This window comes from Heptranchias perlo, chromosome 17, assembly GCF_035084215.1.
Source record: "Heptranchias perlo isolate sHepPer1 chromosome 17, sHepPer1.hap1, whole genome shotgun sequence".
NCBI classification, from domain to species: domain Eukaryota; kingdom Metazoa; phylum Chordata; class Chondrichthyes; order Hexanchiformes; family Hexanchidae; genus Heptranchias; species Heptranchias perlo.
The window spans coordinates 12,306,369-12,314,415 of NC_090341.1; the positions used below are offsets into that span (position 1 = coordinate 12,306,369).

The window sequence follows — 8,047 nt, forward strand, 5'->3', positions numbered from 1 at the left end:
GTTGTTGGAAGAGCATGATCACTACATGAACAAAATAAACTTCATCCGATCATTTTAGTGCTTTTCAATCAATGTACAAATGTGAAAAGACTAGTTTTTGTTAACAGTCTAAACTGGCATGCATTTATGTTTACACCCATGGTCTATGCAGTAAATATGTTCAGAAGCTGATGGATACAATACTTGTCTAACAAGTGGGCCCATTTTATGGTTTACATTATAACAGTTGCCAAGTATCTTAAAAAAAAGCATGTCCAATAGGTTCACAATATGCTCTACATATTTGGTGGCCATCCTGAAGAAACACTTTTTAGTTACAGTATGGACAGCAGCCTCTTCATTAAGTCTTTATACAACAATTCAGGAAACCCAACCAGGGTATAAAGTCCATGCTAGGCACATATTAAAAAGAAAGATATGCATTTATGTATCATCTTATCATGTCTTCAAAGCACTACATGGCTGATAAATTACTTTTGATAACTGCCTTGTGACTCTTGCTGGAAAGTATAAATGTGGATTTCAGAACACTAAGGTCATGATTTGGGCTCAGCTGTGATGTCTCTATTACTCAAATAGTATGTTCCAGTCTAGGTTCATTCATGAAGGATGGTCCCTTAGATGAAGTAATGGAGACTGTCAGCTTTCAGGAGAGGAGATGGTGGAAAATGCATGGAGGAGGGGTTGAAGTAATATAGGCTACATCACAGGCATCAGTAAGGTAGGAAGAATATCTGGCATAGTAAAATAAAAACAGTAAAAGCTGGAAATACGTAGCAGATCTGTCAGAATCTGTAAAGAGAAAAGCCAGGTTAATGTTGTAAGGTTCTCAGACTTGACACCAAGTTGGTTGCAAATAATCTTTATGGAGTTTGACCGAGTCTTGACATATTCAATGTCTTAAGCAATAGTCATACTGAGCAATAAAAGATATTGCCCGCTTTCACTCTGGATACAGAATGTGACCTTAGGCAATTCTTTCGTTCTCATCTCTCTGCAAATTCTGAAGGAAAGCTTAAAATCTTTAAAGGGCTTGTCATGCACAGCCATCCCTTAAAAGGAGTTGTTTTTCAGTTTCCTAACTGATCTGTTGACCATTGTTTTGTTTGTGATACAGCCGACCCTCTTATCTGAGAGACCACTGACCCCTTATTCAGCATTCCTTGCTAACAAAAGACCTCTCCTTGCTGACAAAGCTTTTTCTTGCTAAATGTCATCCATACCCTGAAGAATTCTGGGAATGAGCAACTTAAACATTTTATTATTTTTAGCTACAGTACAAGTCTTTAAGCTATTAATAAGTGAAAAGAAAGCAAAAACCTTAATCATGTAAAATTAAACCAAATCCTAATCTTACATATATACATATATAAGAATAGGGTATCTTACAACGTTTGGGATGTGGACTTGTGTCAGAACTGGAAAATAAACACACTTTTTAATGAAACTGAACAAGACAAAAAGAGGGAGAAAGGGATATAATGGGGTGAATCCCTTTTCTAAATTACCCGTTAGGAGTCACTGGGATGGCCCAGTGTCATCAACCCAAATAAAAGAAATTTAACAAAAGTACTCCCTTTTTAGAGGGGCACAAACAATAAACACCCAAATCATACATATGAAATGATGTGGAGATGCCGGTGATGGACTGGGGTGGACAAATGTAAGGAGTCGTACAACACCAGGTTATAGTCCAACAGCTTTGTTTGAAACGTTGTAAGATACCCTATACTTCACCTGACGAAGGAGCAAAGCTCCGAAAGTTTGTGATTTCAAATAAAGCTGTTGGACTATAACCTGGTGTTGTGCAACTCCTTACATACATATGAAAGGAAACTTATCAAATTAAATAATAATGTTTTCGCTATCCACTACACACTCCAGTCCCTGCGGTGCCCACCGGTCATGGAAGGCCTCAAGCTTACCGGCGGATACCGCATGCTCCTTCTCCAGGGGTGAATGTCCCAGCAACACTTATTGAAAAGCTATAAAGTGATGAAGGCTACTGAAATATGTAGATCAGCTCAGTGAGGCAAAAAAAAAGATAGTGAAAGAACAAAAAGGCATGAAAATAACTAATGAGAAAATCTGCACATGCTGGAAATCTGAAATAAAAATAGAAAATACTGGAAATGCAAACTTTGAGCTAACTTGGAACAATGCAGGAGAATGAAGGCAGAGAGGTCACAGTGGAAAATGGATGGGAAGTTGAAGTGGCAAGTCAGAGGAAGGTCAAGATCACACTTTGGGATAGAACATGGATGGGTGTTCTCTCAAGCATTCAGGAATAACTGCATTTAGTGTCCCAATACAGTATTCCAGATTAGAGGAAATAAATGAAAATTACTGTCTCACATGGACATGGCCATTGACAATGGTGTAGTCAGGGATGAATGAACAGGAGGTTGCACATGCTACGGTTGCATGGGAGAGTGCCGGGGCGTGGCTGATTGCAAATCAAGATGATCGAAGAACAAACAAGTGTATCATGAAGGGTAGGGGAGGGAAAGGAAAAATGTAGTTGGTGATGTGATCACGTATGTGGTGGAAAAGGCAGAAAATTATCTAGCAAATGTGTAGGCTATTAGGGTGGAAGATGAGGATAAGAATGACCTTGTTGTGAGAGAAGGGAGAGGGTTGAGAGCATAGGCAAAAGAAATGGGGCAGAGACAATCATGGCCCTGAACTACAGCTGAAGGGAATCCTTAACTGAGGAAAAGGGAGGACATTTCAGAAGTTCTGGTGTTGAAAGTGGAGTAATCAAAGCAGATACAATGAAAATAGAGAAAATGAGGGTAAAGGAATGGAAACTTTACAGGAAGCAAGGCAGGAAGAAGCATAATCCAGGTGGTTGTGAGTGTCTGCGAACTTGTGATAGATATCTGTGGAAAGCTCATTGCTGGAGATGGAGAGAGAGAAATTCAAGAAGGGAAGAGTCAGAGATGGATCTTCTTTAAGTGAGGGACAGGTGAAATCGTAAGCATAGACAATAAAATTCTCAAGATCAGACAGCAATTAGGAAGCAGCACCAATACAGTCATCAATGTAACAAAAGAAAAGGTCAGAAAGGGGGCCTGAATATAAATGGAACAAAGAGAGCTCTATATATCCTACAAAAAGACAGGGATAACTGGGACCTATGCAGGTTCTCATAGTTACACCTTTTATCTGGAAGAAGTGAGTTAGAGTTTATATTTAAACCACTGTTCAAGGAAGAAATAAAGGGACTGGAGACCATTCTGGTGACGGATCAAAATGTAGAGGGACTGTACCTCCTGGTAAAAATGAGACAAATGGAGCCAGAGAACCTGAAATTGTCAAAGCAGTGGAGGGCATCAGAAGAGTCATGAATGTAGAGACTTACCTACAAACTACCATCAACGGTGAGGCTGAGTAGATAACCAATGATGGGTGATGTTGGGATAACATTTTTAGTTAGAAAAATTAATTTTATTGAGCATTTTAGTTGCCCAAGAAAATAACTGAAAGTCTTTGTTGTGCAATACCCATTATTAACAAAAAAACTTGCATTTCTATAGAACCTTTAATGTAGAGCACATCCCAATGCACTTCATAAGAAATGCAATAAAATACAGTATACCCACACTTCTAAAATTGCCACAGCACCTCTGGTAGATCATAGGAGGACCAAGCTGTATGACAGGAGAAAGTGCGACACGTTCCTCTTTACAACCAGTCATTGTTAGTTCAAAACCGTTTTTTTTATCTACTTCTGTTTTATTTAAAAGCAAATCCTCCCATAATATTGTCATACTTTCTGAACCTCTGATATGCTGTACTGGGAGTTTGTCTCTCAGACCCAGAACCAGCTTAATTTGGTCCTATTTGGGAGGCCTGACATTCATGCAGGTCATTGGTGAGGCTACATTTCCAGATTACTGGGCGTAATGTTTGATGCCCTACAATTAAATATACATTGATGTAATTGAATGATTTACAGAAGAAGGACATCAGAGATTCTCAGATTAAAGGCTCCAAGTTAGCAGAGGTTCACAGAGCTAAATTTATTTTTATTCAAGAGAAAGAGTAAAAGCAGGCATGGTACAGACCTTTGAAATCCCGAATGACATAAATGATGTAGATATAAGCAGGCTTTTTAACTTGGACTATGAACAGTGAATTCAGCTGCGATATATAGTTCCACAGACAGCATGTGCTCTCTGGTACCTTACCCAATTTTTCATGTGTAATTTGACAGTGAGTGTCAGCAGGCTATTTGATTGCAGCTGGGCTGCAACCAAGCCTGATCCTGCACTCATCACACACAGACACACTTTCCTGCAGGGATTACTGAACATCAAGCAAGAAGTCTGGTTCATTTTTCCCTACTTAAGGGTGCTGAAGCCAATTGTACACACCCCATTCTCAGCTAGAATAAGCTAACTCAGAATTAAACTTGGACCTTCTTGGTCCCTATGGCTCAATTACAAGCTTGTTTTATGAACCATGGACTTTTTAAGATTGGCATTTAGGAAACATGAGAGATAGAATCCTGATATAGTGGAAACACATGAATTATAAAAGCAGGTTTGATACAGGGCTAAAAGTTTCATGTTCTTCCTCAGTTCTTCACCTACTTTCCTCGGATGGCTAATTGGTAGCACTTCTGTTTCTGAGTCAGAAGGTTGTGGGTTCAAGCCCAACTACAGAGACTTTGAGCACAAAATCCAGGTTGAAACCCCAGTGCAATACCCAGTGCTCCAATGTCGAAGGTGCCGTCTTTCAGATGAGACGCCAAACCGAGGACCCATCTTCCCTCTCAGGTGGATGTAAAAGATCCTATGGCACTATTATGAAGTTGTAAACAATTTTACAACACCAAGTTATAGTCCAGCAATTTTATTTTAAATTCACAAGCTTTCGGAGGCTTCCCCCTTCGTCATAATAGTGATGATGTGGGGGAAGGGGGAAGCCTCTTCCCCCTTCCCCCACATCATCACTATTATGAAGAGCAGGGGCGTTCTCCCCTATGTCCTGGCCAATATTTATCCCTCAACCAACAACACGCAAAGCAGATTATCTAATCATTATGACATTGCTGTTTGAAACCTCGCTGTGCGCAAATTGGCTGCAGCGCTTCCTACGTTACAACAGTAACCACACTTTAAAAACATACTTGATTGGCTGTCAAGCGCTTTGGGATGTTGTGAAGGGCGCGATATAAAGAGGAGAGTTTCCTTCGACAACCGTCCACCACTGTGCTGATAAACGGCAGCTCCCGCCAGACCTCGCGATATTTACCGGGGCTGGCCGTTAGGAGCCGGGATCGCGGGGATTGGCTGGCTGTGTGGAACGTGCCGAGTTTAAACTGCATTGAGCGTCAGAGCTTGACTCAGACCGAGGAGCTCGCGCGGCGCGAGCGGGTGACGGTTTGCAGCAAGCGGGCGGCATTGGGTTTGCGGCAGGCTGCCTCAAACAGGTAAAAGGGGGAGTTTAATATAGGATAGAGGAGTTAAGGGAAAGACGGTGTCTTAAACCGGGGTAAAACCGCCTTCTAATCCTGGCCGCAGCAATCAACCGAGTTTTGGGCATCTTTAAACGGCCGGAGCGAGACTTGTCTGCTCACAGTTGCTCTTAAAGGCGCAGTTCCTCTCCGTCTCATCTCCATGGAAAGCGCTGAGGGCCTTTAAGCAGAGCGGCGGGTCTCCAAGCTGCACTGTCTGTCTCTGCGTGTATTAGCGTCAGCTCCCGTTCAGTTAATGCATAGCTGGGTAGCAAATTCCTTTATAAGACGGTGTCCGTACCATTGCCTGGAGTGATTGCAGGTTTGAAAGCATCGCATCCACTTTTTTTCTTCTCTTAGAGGGAAACTAATTGTAAGTGTACAATTTATAGTGATGCAGTGACACGTTGTCAGTGGTGTTTTTGGAAATAGCGACAGTATATCAGTGAAATAAATGCGGAGCTATCAAAAAAATAGCCTGTCACACTGTGTTAGAGAGAAAGATGGGCTGACAGGATATTCGCAGGACTCAGGATAACCACCATTTATTTGCAAACTGCAATTGGAATGGTGTCAAATTAAACTGCATTGCGGATTATAGAAGGAGAAACTGAGTCAGAGGAGCAAAATGAATACATCAGCAAAATAGTGGAAAAAACGTTTGATTTACTATGAAAGATTGCTACATACTCAGCAGACAAGTGCTTATTTTAAGCAATTATGTGGAATTCAGATCACTGATCTAATGTGACTTATATTTACTGTCCTATTTTGCTCATTGTATGTGATTTGTTATGTGCATGCATATCTTTTTGGAGCTGTGGTTTTGTTTACTCTGTCATCTGCATCAGAGCATGTATAAAAAATTGATGCTTTCAGTTAAATTGAACAAAATTGTGTACAATATTGCTAAGATCAGACCTTTAGGAAATAGTGATTTTTTTTGAGAAAGATGGTTAGACCAAACATCTCCTTAAACCTCTTTTCCCATTCCCTCCCCTCCAACTAGTGTGAGGAGCTCTTGGACTTCTTTATCACTAAGGTTGACAACATCAGTTCAGCTGCTTCTGCTTGCTCCCTTCCCCCTTAAAGCCAAACCTGCTCCCTCCTGGATAGGCCCCCTGCCCTAGCCCTGAACCCACTTCTCTTATCTCCCCTTATGCCTCCTCCAAGCTCATCTTGCTCATGAGATCTGTCTCCTTTCTTGAGTCCATTCCCACTAAACTACTGACCACCCATGCTGGATGACACAAAATGGTTCCCTCTCCTCAGGTAATGTTGTCCTCCCTTTCAAAACTGCTGTTATCAACCCCTTCTTGAAAAAAAAAACACCCTTGACCTATCTGTCCTTGCAAACTACTGTCCCATTGCCACCCTCTCCTCCACTATAGGCATATATAAATGCTTGAGGTTGTTGTATGAAAATTGCTAGATCATAGAAATGAGTGACACTGGTAATGTCTTGTAGAATTGCAGGACATAATTTTCCTTTACAAAAAGTGACACACTACATTTTATGAAACTTGACAGGTGTGTGCAAAATCTGTAGGTGGACAGGTTTACTGGAATCTGCAACTTGCACTGTAAACTGTGCAGAGCCTGAAATCTTTTTGTGGATGTTTGTTTTTAAAAAAAAAAAAATTATGCTAAGTATATCTAATCCAGAGATGGCCTGGAATTGTCAAATTATAATCTCTTTTTAAAAGGCTTGTTCTCTGCTGCTATTGAGGCACTAGTGCTGGAGATATTCATGTTTAGCTCAGGCACTGACCTTTCCTGCAGATGTTCACATGTTTATTTACAATGTTCCATGAAAGAAATAAATAAGATAACAGTGCTGTACTTTTGGAAAAAATATTTGGAACACTGGTATATAAATAAAACAGGCAAATTAAAGTCCAGATTTATTAATGCATTTTAGCAGTGTTGTACTTGAAATGACTCTGTGTAATTAGATCTCCAGTGTTCTGTAAACTTAGCAATTTACTTTTTTATTTGTAAATTTTAGGTCTTAGATAATGCAGACCTCCTTTCTCTATTTCACCCCCCCTCTCTTCTCCTCCACCCCCCCCACCCACCAAACTACATGCCTTAGATGGTACTGTATGTAGTCACTGGTCTGACTAGTGTGTTCACAGCAGCACAAAATGTGAAGTATAATTCCAGCCAAATCAACATGAATTTGGGTTTTGGCTTTGGGTGTGGGAGCATGTCTGTGATTCACACTACTTTTGGCTTCTCATTGCATCCACCACAATTATACTAAATTTAACACAGGGAATTGTGAAGTGATTCATTTTGGTAGGAAGAATGGGGAGAGGGTGCAGAAAAGATGTACTAGAATGGTTCCAGGGATGGGGGACTTCAATTAGGTGGAGAAGCTGCGGTTGCTCTCCTTTAGAGCAAAGAAGGTTAAGTGGAGATTTGATAGAAGTGTTCAAATTCATGACTGGTTTAGATAAAGTAAATTAAAGAGAAACTTCCCATTGGCGGAAGGGTCGAGAACCAGAGGACACAGATTTAAGGTGATTGGCAAAAGAACCAAAGGCGACATGAGGAAAACTTTTCTTATGCAGCGAGTAG

The 8,047-nt window shown here is 40.7% G+C and overlaps 1 protein-coding gene across 2 annotated transcripts in view; it reads left to right on the forward strand.

Moving 5' to 3' along the window:
* Positions 1-5,367: 5,367 nt before the first annotated feature.
* spdl1 (spindle apparatus coiled-coil protein 1) overlaps positions 5,368-8,047 on the forward strand; it is a 45,988-nt gene continuing 43,308 nt past the window's right edge. For both annotated transcript variants that reach the window (XM_067998499.1, XM_067998500.1), the window contains exon 1: positions 5,368-5,440. The gene's annotated coding sequence lies outside the window, so the exon portion shown is untranslated. The remainder of the gene's footprint in view (positions 5,441-8,047) is intronic.